The 20,461-nt window shown below is 29.9% G+C and overlaps 1 protein-coding gene across 6 annotated transcripts in view; it reads right to left on the bottom strand.

The window, feature by feature from the left end:
- The window catches only part of LOC109596609 (syntaxin-binding protein 5), a 214,868-nt gene that overhangs the window by 73,026 nt on the left and 121,381 nt on the right, over positions 1–20,461 (bottom strand). The window lies entirely within an intron of this gene.

The following is a 20,461-nucleotide window of genomic DNA, read 5'->3' as shown; positions in this document are numbered from 1 at the left end:
GAACACAAAAAATATTATGAGGAAGATTCATCTAATTGATTACAATCAGATGGGAAGTAGTTGAGTTACAACCATTTTGGCAATTGAATTTATTCAATAAAATGGACTGAACAAAATTTGAATTAAATCCTTTTACGTCCTTTTATTACAAAATGTTCAATTTTAAATTACGAGGATATATTTATATATACTTCAACCAAATAAAATCTTTACGGTTTACTATTTAATAAAGAGAAATAGCTACAATAAAATAAATATAGAAATAATAATAATAAAAAGGATTTTAATGAAAGCAGCTCTCTAAATAACTTTAAATAGCATTGAATTAACTGTCCGGAGTTTCCTTTTGTTTTGCACAGGTGATTCATTTAAAGGAAGATAAATTAAATCTAGCCAGTTGAAAAATGAGTCTCTTAAAAGCATTGCAGCTAGTGCAGTCAGTTAACAGATAAAAACCATTTTAATGCAGGCATTCCCATTCCTTCATTTTCATTGTTAGAATGTTGTAAGTAATAAAATATGACTTCGTAATGAATTTTAGTTAAAACATATTCTCCTTCCTTCATTTTTAAAGAACTTAAAATTTATTATAGCAGAAGTTTACGTTTTTATAATAAGTAATAACCATTATAATCAATAATTTTCCGCCAACGTTCTATAAGTTAATTCATGAAAAAAACTCTTCTTCTTGAATTAAAGAAAAGGTATTCTTCATTTTTTAGTTGTTTTTCTGAATTTAATACAATTAAATATATGCTGAATGAGGTAGAACTTAACTAATGTAATAAGTGGTCTTGTGTCGTCATGAAAAGTATAAGGCTTTTCCATTGATTAAAAAAGCTCTTCTTTGAAGAAATCTGAACTTAGTCAGTAATCAATATGTAGAATTCCTCGTGCAGTCCACTACAGTCATAAAATCTTCCTTGAGTTAAGACCCTTTTTAACAAAATTTACCAGTCCCAATCTTTTGCCTAGACCGACGAGAAATGTCGTAAATCAATGATTTTTTCTTTACATGTAACAATATGATCAAAAAAGGCTCATTTGTATTGAGTGCAAGCTACAATTTAATGAGTGGCCTGTTTCCAAGTATGTTGCATGAGAATTTTGAGCAAGATATTGCAAAACTTTTTCGTTGATATAGGACGATATTGAGATTGTTTATCTAGTAAATCATGATAAATATAATAAAATGTGTGCATAATTCAAGTTTTTCACATATTATTTATTCTAATATATGTTTTTTTAATTTAATACTAAATCCTTAGTTTACTAACAATTATTGAGTTGGGGTACTATCCGTAGTGGGTTGTTTCTGAATGTTTTTTCCATTTTACACCATAGAGTTACATACAGGACCATTTTTTTATGGTTTCAATTCTATGACAAGGACCTCTATTCTGTTGAAATACTTTTTCGATGCTTTGCAGCAGACTATTTTGTAGTCTTTGTTGATATTTTTCAACATTCATAGTAACATAAATAAATTCAAAGGATCCTAATCATGTAGACAATCTTTGTGAAGAGCCCAAAGGTCGGATTTCGATTCATCGTTAAAAATTACCTTGGACCAACCACAGTCCAAGGCAGCTTTGACTTTATAGGCCTCTTTTGCTTTTCTTTTGGCTATACAAATACGAAATTTTAATGATAAACATATTTAAGTTGTTATTTTATATTCTACCTTATAAAACTTAAGTCCACATTTCTGAATTGACTTGCAACAATATTCCACTGATAAAGTTTCCATTCAGCTGTAATTTGCCTCAAAGTATGTTTCGATCATATTTGCATATGATTATTAATATTCTTTTATTCCTTTCAGAAACTAATTTTGGATGACCCGGAATTTTACCTTTTTTTCAGAGTATTTTCAGTTTGACCATAATGCTTAATTATATTCCATACGAATTTTAAAACTTGAGGCTATACCATGCACCATTTTGTTCAATGAAAGCAACGATTGGTCTAATCCGATAACAATGACGTTTTTTTCTACATTACTTCGTAACCCAATAGTAATTTTTTTGTATTTTTCTTTTTTATTACAGTTGGTTTATACTGTTCCAATATTTAGCTGCCACATAAAATGACCATATTTTTCTTAAGTGCTAATGGAATAAATATTTTGTTTATGGTATTTCTGATTGGTAATATTTATTGAAAACTAACTAATTATATAGTTAAAAATAAAATGAATTATGCAACATATTCATTTGTTCCATTATATAGTTGTTAGGTACATACCACTTTTAATCAAAAAATATTTTAAATGCAATAGTGTAACAAATATATAGTTTAATTAGAATGAACATATTTTAAATAAAATACTTTTAATACCAAATGTTAAATTATAACATAAACATTTACGTACGTACTATTTACTGGATAAAAACAATAATGTTTATGCAAACTGAACTTTTATTGGTATTGATAAAAGGCAATATAAAACTTATAGTCAGAGGCAGTTAAATCATTCATTGGATAAACGTTCGAACGGCAAAGCGAACAGAACAAACGGAACGCTGAAATAAATTTCCCCTCGGAGTGCAAACCGAACGCTTTTTGTTCGCATTAAAGGCCACGGAATCCTTGAACTTGGCCTGCATTTGCGAGGATTGAAGGCGTTCGCCTGCCAACTAGGACAAACGGAAAAAATCGCCACGATATTCACGGAACAAATGACTTGGTGTTTCGCCAATTCAACCACGCTCCATCTGTAAATTATTGCTTGGGTACAGTTCATTAAAATAAGACAAACTTGACAGAATTTACAATTGTAAATTATGGAGGACCTTTGTGTTTTGTAAATACATGTGCTTCTTTTTTAATAAAAAGGAGGTATTTTTTGGTCTTTATTATCCGAGACGAAGGTCTGTTTGAAGAAGGCCGAGTATTATGTATTCATTATGATTAAGAGCTCAGTGAAAAGTAAACTGTGAATATTAACTGAGAAAGTCCCACTGAAAAAGCATGTAGGTTAAGGTCGATGGAAATCTTTTGCAAAGCGACTCTATTTTTAGACCAATTCAACATTTATACGCTAGCAAGGAACATGTTACGTGTTTACTAGAGCTTTAATTTAGCAATACCTCGAATGTATTGCATGTTTTTATTAAACTCAAACATTTGTTTTTCATTTAAACATTGCTTGGTTACAGCTATGCGTACCTCAAAAATTACATTTAATAAAATCAGACAGATGTAATAAATAAACACCATTAATAATGAATCCGTACACACCCTATTTTAATTACAATTTATGAGTTCATTTTAATTCAAAGCGAGCCAGCCATATTTTAAGGGTTTGTATCAATAAAATTATTATTGAACATTCTACACAATTTTGGATTTATTGAAATTTAACGTAGCTTCACATGAAATATTGTTTATGTTCATTCACGCAGGTACAACTTCATGCACTAATAATGGAATATTAAAAAAAGACTAAATTTTAAGTAATTTTGAATAATCCTGTATTTGGTATTTAATTTATTTAAAAACAAATAAATAAATATATTATTGAGGTAATTTAAATCAGCATGTCATGTTTAATTTACATATGTCCGCATTTTAATTAAATATGTAGAATAATAATTCATTTATTGGAATTCAAAAGGCGTAATCGATTAGCTTTTAGGGAATAAAGTTACGGTAATTGAACATTTCAACATGTAATATCAAATTTAATGCAGTTTCATGCAAATTACCAGCTTTTCAATACGTGAGTGCATGTAAAATGATCAAATATTAAAATTTATCCATATCTTTATATTTACCAAAAGCATGTTTTGTTTGGTATAGGTATTTTGATTAAATTATTATATATTATATTAAATTAATATAAAATTATATTTTGGAGAAATCACTAGAAATAAAATGTCACTCTCATATTTTATAATTATGTTTTATGAGTCAGTTTTAATTAAATATACAGAATAATTTAATATTATTAATTTATGATATGTGAAAATATTATCCTGTATTGTGTGAGGTTAATGAGTTATATTATACGATCCATAAATTGGTTGGAAATTGAACTTATTCACGTATATTTAAATTATATGTTGCCATAGATATTTGTACAAAAGATTGATAATTAAAAAAAAGTTATTTATAGTGAATAAGATGTAGTAAGATTAGAATTTTAAATGAAACAATGATATACTGATAACAGACATTATTGAATGAAAAATTCCAATATTATATTAAAAAGTTAACTAGATTACTATATCAGATATCAAAGCAAGAGTTAAACAACTGTGACGTGTTATGTTAAAAATAATTATTTAATTGATTATATCCTTAATTTTTTCATATACATTAAAATCCCTAGGTTACCAGTAACTCTATCCTGTAAATTTTGTGGATTTCCAGTTTGTGACATACATAATATGTTTCAAATATCCTCAAAGAATGAAAAGGATAAAAAGCCATATCAACTTATTTTTCATCCGACAAAATCAGAAGCATATCAAGTCATTAATGTTTATTTTTAATTTTTTCATATACCTCAAAATCCCCACCGTTAACTATATCCTGCAAATTTTGTAGATTTCCAGGATGTGACATACATATTATCTTTTGAATACCTCAAAGAATAAAAAAGTTAAAAATTCTATCAATTCATTTTTCATCAAAAGAAAAAAAACATACCTTGTCTTTGTTGTTTATTTTTTGTTAATGTAACTACATTATTCTTTACAGCATGAGTCATGTAAAAATGCATTATAGGATATACTATTTAGAATTCTGGAATTGAAGTGTCAAATTGAAGTTTTCATATATACATGGTATCTCACAAATAATTTATTATATGATAATTTACGCAAATAAAAACTCAACAACAAATGTTAAAATTAAAGAAAATTAAAACTAAAAAATTCCAAGTTTTTGTAATTTTTAATGTACTTCATTTCTGTTGAGAAAAAATATTTTTTTCTATTCAAGTATGAATAAAAAGAATTTTTATCAGATTTAATAGTTTGTAAACAAGTGGAAACGAAATACATAAAATCTATTAACATGTGTCAATAGATCTTAGGTTTCCATTCAAAATTCACCTACAAACTTATACCTTGTATGTAGTTTTTATAATAAATCAGATACATGTTACGAACAATTTTTTATATTTTTCATCATAACGGACAAAATTATATCGAAAACCATCGAAAACTCATCAAATCACATTTAAACTCAAAAGCTTAAAAACATTAATAATTAGTATTATAATAATATTGTTTTTTCTGATATTGTTGTGCCTACTAAACAAGTAGTCAATCAAGTAAGTTTGATTCTTTAATAAAATGTATATATTTTTATAGTTTTTCAGTAAACAAAATTGTATAAACTTTTTACTCTGTATGAATTTAAAACAATTTTTACTTGGTTAGAATCACATTCACTTGACGACAGAACTGGGGACGAATAGAAATAATGGTTCTGCTTATGTTAAACATCTTACAGGAACAAAAACTACACAAAAATTTTGTTCTACCCATAGTGAAATATGGTGTTCGTTCCATATTGCTATGGTGACCCTTCGTTCCTCTGGTGTAGACCCAATAAGAATGATTTATGTACAAGGATATATTACAAATCCAAAATTGTGATTGATTAAAAAACTAAAGCATTGATGTCTTGTCTTTCCCAAGCTTCACACATCAACATTTAATAATTAAAAGCAATTTTCAAAAATAAACAATTCGTATCTCCCTTTATATATGTATATTATATATATTTACATAGTTTTTATATAACTTTTTATTTCAGAAAAGTTTATAAGTAAAGCAACCAAACCGTATATTCAGTCCATTTCATTTTATAATTTATTTCTGTGTCTGTCATCGTTGTCTAAAGTTAAAAATACCTAGAGGTATCCGTTTCGGAATTGATCGGAAAATCCATTCCAAAATATTGTCAAATTTGTATGAACTCTACGAAAGTTCAAAAACGTACGATTCTACTTAAAAGTTACGGAAATCAATAAAAAAAAGTGTTTAGAAGTTAGAAGAACCATTGTCAAAAAGTTGAAAGCCTCAAAAAAAATCTTGGACAGGAGTGGAGTACAATGTCTGCCCTGTTCTGGTCTTGTGATGTGAACAGTCTTTAAGTACTTTTTTGATAGTCGAGAAATTGATGTATTAGACATACTAAATTTTTAGATGTCAATGAAAAAAGGTATTTAGAAGTTATTAAAAATAATGGATAGATTACTAGATACTAAATAAAGGAAGGCTAAATATACGTAAGATTGTTTTATTTTATAGTTGCTCTACTTTTGACTCTTATTTTTTTTTTCAAATTTTAATAAATAAGAAGCTTTTATCGATCAACAACAAACAACAGTTCTAGACACTTAAGTCGATTATTCTCTGTCTGATCTGGAAATACTCACTCCTTTAAATATTTTCATTCTGCTGATCATTTTCAAAATATTGCCTCGCAGTAACATCGTAGACCACCCCGTGTAACTACTTGTGTATTTGAAACCTTTATGTAAGAAGAACAACAAATAATAATAAAATAGCGAGAGAATAATAACCATAAAAGCAATTTTGATGCTAGCATTTTTATTATTTTATTATCGTATCTAACTCATTTACGTCTGACTATATTAAACTTTTCGTATCAAAACTACAAGTTATCATTGCACAATTTTCGATCCCGCTTCTAATGAAACGAGACGCGAAAACTTTCCCACAAAACCGCACCGGCGAGTGCATCACGATCTCCCACATTCCGCATCCTCAACCGCGACACGGATTTCGCCCGGCGCAGAAATAAAATATGCGAGAGGGCATTTCGATTACACCGCGCTTCCGAAGTTCTTTTGTGCGCCCGGAGCTGCTACGCGAAGGGAGGCCGGTTCATCTTGAATAATCGGATTTTATGTGTTCGATGCAATTTAATGGCTCTTATCTCCGTGTACGGCCGCAACCGACCGACCGAAGAATGTTCGACCTTCGTCCGTTGCGATCCGTTTCGCCTGTTGCAGACGTTCTTTGTGCACGGAACGATGCAATTACGCCTAAGGACTACGAAACATCAATACTCTTGGATGTGTAAATAAACCTTTATGGAATATTTAAAATACAGGCATAAAATTATAAAACGTAATAAAACACAAACGGGAGGATTTGCGTTGCATTTTTTATGGTGTCGGTGAGGGAATTCAGCGAGTTTTCAATAAAATAGAGGAAGCGAAAATTAAATAATGCCTATCCGGGGTATTGCGAACGAACTCATGGCAAAAGGTAATTTTAAATTTCATTGTCTCTTATTCGAACTGAATTTATATTCCCATGTCGGATTTTATACAATTTACTGCAATTGACATTGTTTTTAATTGAATTTGTATATTTATTTATGAATGTAGCAATAAAAATTACCATAAAAATAAGAGTTGATTTAAAACATATTTTTCATCTGAATTATTCGCAATAAACATGAGCTTTTCACAAGAATTGCCTAAAACCCAAGTCTTCCAAAGTAGTTATGATTTAGGGCTGTAAGCAGGCTATATGATTAGGATTCTTTGAAATTATTAATGTTTCTGTAAACGTTGCAAAATAGAAATAAGTACTGCAAAATAGCTGAAAAGTATTTCAACAGGTTGGAGCAGCCTGTCACACAGCCAAAACCACAAAAAATGATTTAGCGACACAATATCAATGTTCTTTATTGGCCTGATTTGAATGCCATTGAAACTGTATAACATGAAAAGAAACAAATATTAAGAAACCAAACCAGGCCAAAATAGAGGGGATTTGGCATGAATTTACTCCACAAGTCCTTAGTGAAATCAATGCCTAAAGGAATGAAGTGGTCATTAAAGCGAAAGGTGATGTGACTCCATAATAAACATAAAATATAGTGCGTTGTCCCAATATTTATTTGCCATACCAAATTCATATTTTTCTTCTTTATAAGTTATAGTGCAAAGATTATTTTATTTTTTGTGTTGTTCATTGTTTTCATTAAATGTTAGTAAGCTAAGGATATACTATTAAATTACAAAAACCTATATTAGAATAAATGAAATACCTGTTATACATACATTTTATTTTGTCCCAATATAGAGTTGTTAGAGCTTGTAAATACTAGGCAATAAATTTTAGATTAAAACTGCAAAAAATGAAATTGATTAATTATAATAAAGCACTTGAAAAGATTTCTTTGGAAATCAAACATGTCCATTTGAAATCTATAAACAATACATTGGAAAAAATTTACACATTTTTTTATTTTAAATACTCATGGAACAATGAATTTTTTGTGTTTACTCTATGATTTGCAATAATTACTACATAAACCAACAGGGTTGTTACTTTACACCATTGAAGTAACAAGTAAATATTGAACAACATTACCAATGGCCAAGTAGAAAAAGACTTGTCACCACATGTAATCTGGGTATTGGTACGTCCTTTGAGTGTCTGCTTTCCAATATGACGGTTCATGTGTGACAATCACCCGGATAGTGTGTATCGAATTGTTTGCGTAGATGTTGGCAAATATACAACCACCATGTCGACATCGATTGTCTTCCGATTGTAGCTGGGAGGATGATGAAAGCACACGAAGCGGATGGTATTTGTCACTTGTATGGTGTGGGGAAGTAAATAAGGAGGTTCAACGAGAAAATTCTCTTATATGCAAGCCCGTAATTTAAAATTATGTGCTTTGTTGCAAACAGTAATCAGTCGTCACTACGTGGAATAAAAACTGAAACATAAACATCGATCTTTTTCCCCTATTTTAACAAATATATTATGTCGTTCCTTGGAGGCTTTAACATGACTAAAAACTATTATAAAAAATATTATGTCTATTCAGTAAAGAAAATGAAATACTGGGAATGGTAATCAATTGTTAATGGTTTGAGACTACGGACACTTACCAAATTGCTGTAATACGAGTTCCAGCCAGTTTATGACACCACTTTGCACAAATGAATGACTTTTTGTAATATTTTAATCTAGTATAGAACATGGGAATCATTAAAATTTAATGGAATAAACCTTCTTGCATACAAAATTGCTTTTTACATAAGTAGATTTAAAATGTTACAGATTATATTGTACATTAATATGAACAGCTGTGTATCAAATTTATATATCTTACATATCTCAGATACTATAGTAACTTGTCTTATGTTAGTTTGACAAGTAACTTATTGTGTTTATCATGATTTGGTTTCTTAATAAGGAATATTCAATCAAATTTTTAACGTGTGATGTGAGGTGAGGTTTTATTAAAAATCATTTGGCCATTTATTCATATCTTTTAATAAAGTATGAATAAGAAGTAAGTTTGTTCAATTCTTTTGTTCCACTTCAACATGGCCGAAAACCGATCGATGATGGTTCCAAACATAGCGTTTGATGGTCTGCTTCCGGTCTAGTCCATTACAGCTTCCTAAATTTCAGTGAAATAATAACTGTGGTAAAGTACTGTCACCAAATCGACGAAATATATCTTTAATTGCAGCGTTTGTGGTCAATATTGGTGAACAGAAAAGGTCCAATTCTTCTTCATAACAATGCTCGCTCACACGTCATGCAATTGACATTACAGAAGTTGAACGAACTGGGGTTCTAAAGTCTGTCTCATCAGCCATACTCACTTTAACGCTTTAAAAATCAAAATGGTGCCCAAAAAGTCTTCAACGATGTCGCTTCCAGAACTTCTGAGCTCTATTCCACCGGTATAATAAATAAGCTTGTTTCTCGTCAGCAAAAATGTATTAACTCAAATAGTTCTTATTTCGATTAATAAAGTTTAACTTTCTTAACAACCTAAGCCCTAAAGGGCATTAACTCTAAATTTGGAATTATCTAAACAACAACATAAATATATACAATGTACTGTTATATTTATGAATCCATTTGCTTCAAATAGCATCAAATACATTAGAGCATGAACAGTGCCTTTTATAAATCTCCCCGACACAAAGAAGAACTGGCACCATTAACATAAATACATACAATATACTAGTATTATATATATGAATACATATATTTTCATTTACCTCAAATAATGTCAACTACGTTAGGGTGTGAGCAGTGCCATGCATAAAGCCTCTCGACACAAAAAAGAACCACCAACATTAACATGCAACTGAACTTGGAATTGAGCCACTGCGTCTGGCTACGGCTCGTTGTCATGCACATGTTTCGTCACGTCTCCCCCGACATTAGTATCATTTTTCATCAATACACGGCTTATTACTGTGACTGTCATAGTGTTAAATTGTTTTATTTTTGCGTTCCGTGCATGGAGATTGTCTGGACAGGCAAAAAGTCGTAATCCAATTATGCCGGTTTCCACTGGATTTGTCGTCATCGTGTCGGGCTTTCCGTTTAATGTTCGATGTACTGTTGTATATTAAATACGTGATTTGAATGGCGCAAATGGTAACGGAGGGCGGGAGATGTCTTTATTTAGGCTAGCACAAACACCCCGAACTGGTTACATACAACACAACTACCACATGTAACAATGGCGCTATTCAAACTGAATTTAATTGGGTAAACTGCACATGGCCATTACGTTTCTACAAGATAAACGCAATTTGCTTTTGTGGTTATAAACTTTCATTATTTAATTCTTCAACATTGTTTAAATTTTGTATTTACAATCTAGAATTTTGATTACTTAGTAGCTAATACATTGTTGTTTTACTTACAAATTATATATAAATAATTTGGATGAATCCAAAAATATTCTAATTTCAATCAATTTATCTATTTAGTGGTTAATTATAATTTTCAATTGAAAACTGAATAGACTATACTCGTTTCAGTTCATTTGCGCTGAAGTCAGTGGATTTGCATCATCTACCAACGTATGAACTTCATCGAAAAGCCAGGCACGTTTTTAATAAAACTGAAAGGTTGTTTTGTGATCTTTATCAACTTCCAAAAGTCTTACAATTAATTGAATTATACCATTTATCGACTCCGGAAACATAAAAACAAAGAATTTAAAACACATAAAAATAAAAAACGATTCATAAGTTTCAAAATATAATTAAATTATTTCTAAAATCAGAATAGTAATGGGTATTGCAACAAATATGTTGTAATAAAATTAATGTAACCAAAATCTCTGAGAAATTAATAAAATAAAATTAATTTAAATAAAAAAATAGTTAACAACTACATTTTTCTAATCTGTACTTGGTAGCTAGCCTCTTGTTCTACGAACAATTAGCTTCCAGTCTCCTTGGGATATTTTTCTCTAACAGCTCTTCCAAATTTTGAGGTTGGTAATTTCGAGTGTAAGGATAGTACCCACACAGATCTACTTCCAAAGAAACATTTGGAACCATGTTCTGCTACATGATGTACCAAGATTCATTCCAGTTCCTTAAGAAAGGGACGGAAATGTCTTCTGGCCCTAAAACCAGCTTCATGCAACCTTCTTCTGATGATAGACAGACTAAGAGTGATTCTTCTGCACAAAGCCTGAATATAGAGAATGTGGGCTTTCTTCTAGTCATGCGACTTATTACACTTTGTGAGACATTATACATTTAAGCTATTTATTGTTAACTCAGATTGGCATATTCAAAATTTCAAATTATAACGGCAAAATCTTCAAAAAAATGTGTTCATTTCCATAAAATGCATTTTTTAGAAGTAACAATGAAGAAGAAAAAATCGTTGTTTGTTTATTTTTATGTCATTAAGTAAATTGGTATAAATAAATTTAAAATATTGACCGTCTAAAGCTGCTAATATTTAAACAATATTATTGGCCAAAATTCTATTCTATTTAATCTAGAAAATATAATTTATCTACTTCAAAAGACATGCAGTGTATATCACCGCAAAGATGATACTATATTATAACGAAGAAAAGAATAAAATTCTTTAAAATTCTTTGAGTGTCTGTTAGTAGCAGACTATATTCCTTTATGGTCTCCCCACATACTTAACTAGAACATTTACGATTTCTCGTACATCCGAGTTACACAATTCCCCGGGAATTATCCTGTCTAACCTCAGTAAAAACAATCGTTCGTCATAAATATTAAAGAAGTGCACTTGTGCATCGACGAAACATGTGATGTATATAAGAAAAACTTTCAGTAATGTGCTGAATTTTGCATGAGTTGATGGTACGGCGTATTATAAGTATTAGAACTTGCGTCATTTTTACATGAGGTGGGCTGCAGATGGAATATGAATCAAAATGTGGAATAAGTTTTATAATGCACATTCTCGAGTTTCTTTTTTAGTGTAAAATTTTGCCGATAAATCATTTTCATCGTCAATTTTAATACAAATTGTTAAGAACGTGACCTTTTAATTAACGTGAAATGTAATAATTATTATAATTAATGCTGTCTAGTTTAAGTTAATTAGTTATAGGAAAATAAATAAAATTCTTATTGTAGCATTTCTATAATTAGTTGAATTTATTACTGATAATATTTCATTTTCAGGATGAACATTAATTTTAACTGGAATAATTATTAATTGTTTTTAAACACTCTATTTTTATTTAGACCGTCTTGTAGTCAATTTTATTTCCGGTATTTAATGACTTCAATATATTTTCTTTTTGCTAATTCAGAAAGATTCATGGAATTAATTTCAACTTGTTTACCTTTTCAGCAATCTATTACGTTAATTAATTCGTACACTTAATAATATTCTTAGAAATAAATTTAAAATAGACGAATTCACAAAAACAAGTATATTTAGAATAAGTTATAAATTAGTTTTTAGTTTAAAACATTCTATCTAAGTGATTCTATTTGTCACCTAGATAAGTGTTTTAAGTGGTAGAAAACAAAGCTATATTGTACAAGGGGCTGAAGAACATTAAAATTAAATTAAATTATGAATGTTTCATCCTCCCTCATTTCTGCAATCTCATTCCACTTGTTCATTATATTATGACATATTTGTAAATTTCAATCGTTTCAAAGTACGATTAGCATTTAATGGAACACTCCATCAAGATATATGGCGAAATATTTCTATAGAAACTGTACATTGTGAATTCGCATTTCACACTTCTGTTCCAGCTCCCGACGCTCGAAGCTGCGCCTTTGTGCTTTGATCAAGATTATTAGTTGTGATGAACGGCGAATGCACAAAGAGCCTTCAACATTAGCCACGTTGCACCATGAACCGTTTCCATCCTGCCGAAATCAATCCGCAATTCCCTTGTATTAAATCGTATTCGCCTAAGAGGAAATTAGTAAGCAACAGATCTATTATAGCTACCAGAATCTTTAATTAAAGTCACAAATTACTGATTACGTTCCAAACATCTGGTTACAAAACGATGCGACCGGAGTGAAGAGGCTGCCAATGAAAATACATAAAATAAAAGCATAGTGAACGAATAAACGGTCTCACATATGCAATAATTAATAGTTGGCGAGAGATTCATATATGCCTTTTTTATAGTTGGAGTCCTCTTTGTGCTGGCGGCTTTGATCGCGACAGCAGTAATGTCCAGCGTTTACGGCTTTGTACCGTTCGACAGCGACAGCAAATTAATTTAAACAATGTTTCCACACAAAGAGAATATAAAATTCCTTTGAACATCAAACAAAACGAACGTAAACGACGACTTTTGCCGATGGGAATTATCAAATTAAATTTTGGCGCACATCAAATTTAATTTAGTGACAAAAACTATTGTTCCCGTGGATATTGAAGCTTAATTGGTAAATTGTTTGTGGCATTTTATAATCAGTTTGTAATTATAAAGGGGTTTGTATTAAATTTTGTAATAATCAATTTAGTCGAAGTTTTCTAAATTAAATTTACATTATAATTAATTTTATGACTGCTAGAGCCAGACTTTAACAATAAAGAAAATTTAACCTAACCATTTTTATTCTTTCTAAAAATATGATTATTTCAACCCTTCAAAATAAATATAAGCAATGGCTACATCAATAGAGACAAATTTTTTCCTTTTTTTTTTTCAAAATTTGGGAAATAACCGTTTTTCATTTTAGAACCGTAGTTTTGCTGTTCATAAACTCATTAAGCCCCAACAAAAGCGACGTAATCGAAAATAAACCATCTTGACATAAAATAACTTCCGTACAAGTGAGTCAACGAGGCGATGTTTTTAAGGAAACAAATAATGCCGGAACGCTTGTTTAATACATCGGAAAACGACTTAAACTTTCAAAGCGAAGCTGCCTTATTTTTATATTTGCCGTAAGAGCAACTTAGAGCAATAACTGAGGAGTTGTTGTGCGACGGAAAATGGAATTTCGCTTCGAATCAATTTTTATATTTGCCATGTCATGTTGGCGGATTTAACGGAAAGAAACTGAATAGTCGTCTCGTCCTTTTGCCGACGTCGAGGCATTTTCGAGCTGTTAAAATTTTACGACTCGTGTTGTTTTTAAGGGTTTTTTCTTGGTGGATTACGTGAGACCAATTCGGAAACGTTATTTTGTTTCGGTTTAAAATCAATTTTATATTTTCAATATAAAATCAATTAGCGTGGGATGAGAGTGACATGCACAACGGTTTGGATTTTCATAATTTTCTCGTGGTTGATTGTTTATTTTTCATTAGTGAGATAAAATCGATGTTGTTTAAACAAATTGCGATGGGTGTGGAAACAATGACATAATAATTAACTTGCGACAACAAAAAGGAATGAACGATAACCACGGCATAATTCCCATTAATTTCCAATATAAATTTAGGTCAGCCTTTATTAACGGCCGGGATTTGCGGATGAATTAACAATTATTAGTTCAGGAGTTTCGTAATTGACGTCTGAATTAAAAAATATGCATTTGCCTTTGATCACAGAAACAATTTCTACAAAATTAAAATTGTTTTTATTCTTTAATATTGTGGAGCTATATTGCTCAATTATGGTTTCAATTGGCTTTTTTTATTAATAAAAGCGCCACTTATTGCCCTTGTCGGTGGAATCACAATCTATGTCACCCAAAGCCATAATGACCCACGCTATAATGAATATTCATCACTTTACATAGCTCAACGATTTTTTGCTCTTTTGTAATGAATATGGATTACATTTCATACATGGAAAACCGAGCGAGTTTTAAAATGAAATTATTAAGGTAAAAATATATTTCATGAGTTATGCTGTTGTTTTATTAATTACCTTCTTTTATAAATGTTCTATTATAAATATGGTTTGTGATAAAGAATATAAATCTGAAATTCTTTTGTTGATTGTAGCAAAGCATGTACAAAATAAAATAAATTAATTCAAGTTATTCTTAAAGCAATGTAATTATAAGTAGTGAGATTCTTATTGAATTTTTAAACTGTAATAAAAAACAAAAGTTTGTTATTATGTTGTGTAAAATAATAAATACTCAATATTGACTTAACCAACCAAATAACTGAACAAACTTGGCTAAAAATGGACTTTGAAAGATGAATTGAATCAAGGACAGCCATATGCCGGAAATTATCTATTAGTAAATATACAAGGTGTTTCTAATACAGGTGGTCAATATTTAAGAACAGTCAGAACACATTCTGTAAAAAAAATCTAAACAATGTTTTTTTCTAAAATATCTCATGAAGAAAATATCTTTGGTGCAATCATGTTTATATTTGGTAAGTATTATCCAAAAATATATACCTACAATTCAATATAATAAACTTTTTCCTAATGATACAGTATCGCAGTATACAGTATCTGGGGGTTCTCTTCTTTTTTACACCTTAATTTCTACGACACTGAATACTTTTTCTACTATTAAACTTTTCATATTATTTGTATAATTTAGGGTAAAAGGTGCCCCTAATTAATTTTGATTAACTCAGTCATTTTTCATATACACTGTTCTTGTAATTAACGCATCACTCAATAATAATTGATTGATTATTATTTGCTGAAAACAGGAAAATTAAATTGTTTGTATATTTATTTAAAAATAGGTTTTTATTTATAATTCTTTCAAAAAATCTTTAAAAATATTGTTTTTCTAAAAAGAAAATTAACAAAATTTGTTTATAAAAAATAAAAATTTGAACTTAATATGAGGCATTTCCACCTTTACTACGAATGACCACACATCTTCTATCCCAGATATGTTCTATCGGGTTAAGATCTGGACTAGTCAGACAGTAGCATTAATTTTAACGTCAGCAAAAATTTGGACCTATAAAAGGGACATATGGTACGACATGTTCTTCTAGAATGTCCAAAATGTAAAGCTCAGCATTAACGTTCCCATTATTTACCACCACCAAGTGATACGTACTGTAAAAGAAATGCCTTCCCACACCATAATTGAGCACCCACCAAATAAGGTATTAGTTACATTGGGCACCTCAAAAACAGCCGTAATAATCAAAATTAATAAAGAGTATTTATATTCTACCAAAAGAAAGTCTTAAAACTATTAAGAAAAGCTTAATAGTTTTAACAAATACTCAGTGGTGAAAATAAAATAGGGCGAGGAAAAAAGGAGAACCCCTCAGAATCTACATCACTGTAACAGTAAGAAAAAAGATTACATTGAATTGTAGGCATATATTTTAGGACAATAAATTTCAAATTAGTATTTTCTTCAAAAGAAACTTTAGAAAAAAGTTTTATTTAGATCTTCTTGATTATTAGAAGTTTTCAAAACATATACAATACATAGACATCACATCTACACTTTTCTTCATCAACAAGGACACGAAAACAAAATAACAAATTAAACAAACTGCGATTATTTGAATCCAAGAAGCGTTCATTAATTTATAATAAACCACATGATAATTGAACAGCCGGGAAAAGTTAATAAATGTTCTATATTACCTCTTTTCAAACCAATAAGTTTTCAACTAGAGTCAGTAGTTTTTAGTTACAGTAATATTTCTTGTGACATATCTATCGGTCACCAGTTCTGACTCAGGGAAAAGTGCTGTTTCGGACACAATTATCCGGATAGGGTCGCTGTGCCGGAAACAATTACCAATAAAGTTCGTTCCGTGCCAATCATTCACTAATTGATGTCTACATCGCTGAAAATTGTATTGAGACATCGACGACAACGATAACAGTTCGGGACTTTGATTTATCACCGAGCATACACATGATTTATCATCGAATCTATGCATCCCGCTATAATTTTAGAACATTCCCTGTGATTCCTGCATACGTTTAAACCCATGTTCATAAAGTTCCGGATAATGCAATTTTCCATCCGCAGAATAAAAGAACATCGCTTCCTCGGTCCACGAACTATCATAAAAAGCACTAGCGTGGTTTCTTATCTCGTTTAAAAAGTGTTTTACTGCATTAGATTTATCGGAATCCTCAAAAGAAATGGACATAAATCGGCCATTATCACGTAATACGTATCGGGAAGAAATACAGTAGTCGAAGAACTTAACTTTATTTTTATCTGGATATAATTCGAGTCGGAAAGTGATGTAAGAACTTCATACTAAGAAGCCGGGCACTCATTAGTGCGACCGCTAAAAAAGTGCCTGTGTTAATTCAGTCTCGCGTACAATTGGTCGTTTCTTGTGTCTCCGTCACGCTTTTATTCCATCCATTGTCACTAAATCAAGAAGTCGCTTGTTTGCTAAGAAAATGAAATATGTCATCTGTCCAGTTCTTCTCTCTAGTTTTGTTGTATTTGCTGAGATATAAAATATAACGAATTTTATAATTAAGAGAACATGAAAAATGTTACGTTTAAAGTTAATGTTCACTGAATCGCATTTCATAAAGATTATGTTGTATATAATTATTATTATACTGGTCCACAAATTAATTACTTTCGTTCTGTTGCTTTTATTTTATAGCTTAACTAGCTGACCCGGCAAACATTGTTTTGTTATTATTATTATTGTTACAACAACCATGATTCATGGTCCATGTGGTACTCTTAATAGTTCATCGCCTTGCATGGCAAATGGAAAATGTACTAAAAATTTCCCTAAAGATTTTACCAATGATACGGTCACAAATGTCGACGGATACCCAATATATCGTCGAAGAAATCCTGATAATGGTTGATCGTAGAAGGGTGAAAATTTCGGATTGTATGTATTTTTGTATGTTGTATCATAAAAAAATAGAAACTAAAAATTTTGTCTAAAAAATAAAAAAAAAAAAATTAGGGGTGGACTACCTCTAACATTTAGGGGGATGAAAAATAGATGTTGGCCGATTCTCAGACCTACTCAATACGCTCACAAAATTTCATGAGAATCGGTCAAGCCGTTTCGGAGGAGTATGGGAACGAAAACTGTGACACGAGAATTTTATATATAAGATGATGATTTAATTTTATAGCTTAATGATGATTTAACGTTCAAAATCGGCAAGTCTTCTCCATTTTTTTTTGGTATCTTTTTTCCATAGCCATAATGTCTTGATGAAACCTTTCCCCACGCTCATCGCCTACATCGCTTAAGTCTTCGGGGAAAAAGTCCAGATAGAAATAAAAAAATGAATTTTTAATGACATATTACATTCTAATATTTTATAATCCTGTAGTAGATTAGAAACCATCTCATTTTAGTTTGATGATTTAGCGTTTTCCAAAAAATTCTTTGCTACTTCAACGAAAGAAAGTAAGGCATTTTTTTTTACTCATTAAATTTGAAAATAAAATTAACATCCTTTATGACCTTCTTTATATCCGGCATGTCAAAAGTTCCTCCTTTCAGTTTAATTTCGCTTAGACTTAGAAAGAGAACATCGTTGAAAGTGTTCTAGTAATGTTAAAATAATTTGGTTTTTCAAAATGAAGTCAAAAGTTATGTTTTAAATAACAAATTTATGGTTGATAATTTATTTTTATATTTATGTATGTAATATTTTTTTTCTCGTTTTTTATCAATACTTATTATTTTATTAACTAAAATATTATTCAAAATAGCACATTTATATAATCAAAAAAGTGATAAAAATGCTATAAATAATTACATAAAATATAATTTATAAATTATTATTTATTTATAATATATTTTCACAAATTATATTTTTTATAAAAATGTTTTTACGTGTCTATAATAAAATGAAATAAGTCATTTGTTCACTAGTTGGCCCTCATTTCGCTTTTGACATCCTGAGAGAGAATACTTTAATAAAAATTTAATTTACAAAGAAAATTGTAAAAATATTATGTTTAAAGTGAATACTGATTAATAATTGCATTTCTTATATGTTTGTAAGTTCGTTACTTCAAAATAAATATTAAGGATTTTTTTTTTATTATAAATAATTATGTTGTATAAAATAAAAGTTGTTACAGAAATTTTCGTATATCAAGAAATATATTTTTAGTTTAAATAAGAATATGAAATATATTATTTGTTCAGTTGTTTGCATCATTTATGTTCCTACATTGGGAGAAATTATTTAATGCTAAAATATTATAAAATACAACAAATTTATAAATTAAAAAATGATAAAAATGTGTTTAATTTAGATATTAAAGACGATTATACACTATTTTATTATAAATGTATTATTATATATAACCAAATTATTTCTCTTACAATTTGTAATTTCCTAAATAAAAAATTATACTTCTTGTGTAAAAATTTGCGCAAAAAATATATGTATAAATATATATAAAATAAAAAAATATATATAAATTATGAACAAAATAGTATAACAAAGTTCAATGGGAATAAAATGGTTATAAAATTTAGGTTCAGATTGAGATTTTATACCCGACACTAATAAAATTTCGAGGAAACATTTTGAGCGGCGAATGCTAATTTGATTGTGGAGGCGGACGAGGTGAATCAAAGCAGTTCAGGTACCAAAATCGAGTTGAAGCAATCTTGTTAATTCAAGTGTTTACTTGCGATATTCCAATTACACCGGTTCGGTGCGTTTCCTGATTTGCATAAACCTTCCTCTTTGACGCAATTCATGAAAATAGTCACTTAATTAAATAATAACTACATTATTAAAAATATTATGTAAACAGTATCCATAAAAAATACGAATAATCAAATAGAAAATGAGTCTACAATTAATTTACACCTAGAAATTTCTAATGGGTCATTTCACTTTTTGGAAGCTTCGCAACAATGTGTCGGCCATCAGTTGAAGCGGAGTTTGATAGTTTCGAAAGTTGTCGAACAATAGCAATTATCTCGTCTAGTGGTTGTAAGTCACAGGATGAGGGTAAGTGGGCCAGATTGTGTGGCCCATCTTATTTCTTAACTTAAAGGAACACCTTTAAATAAATCATTACCATCCTCTAAAGTGGGACTCCTCTTAACATATTTCTTGGTTGTTCACTTTAGTTGATCTTTATGTCAAAACTGACCCAGATCGTAAGGGACAAAAATACCACATTCACATTAACTTCGTTGGCGTTGCAACAACTTTGCATATTTCACATTTCAATCATGATTCGGTATGGCACGTCAGTCATTAATCAATCTCCGGTTTCGTGGACCGGCCGAATTTTAAATGGCGGTCAGAGACGCCGATTGATTACGACCCTCAAAAACGA

The sequence above is a fragment of the Aethina tumida genome, chromosome 3, assembly GCF_024364675.1.
Source record: "Aethina tumida isolate Nest 87 chromosome 3, icAetTumi1.1, whole genome shotgun sequence".
Taxonomy (NCBI): Eukaryota; Metazoa; Arthropoda; class Insecta; order Coleoptera; family Nitidulidae; genus Aethina; species Aethina tumida.
Note: the sequence above shows the minus strand (reverse complement) of the source record. Positions and strands in the feature narration are given on the sequence as shown.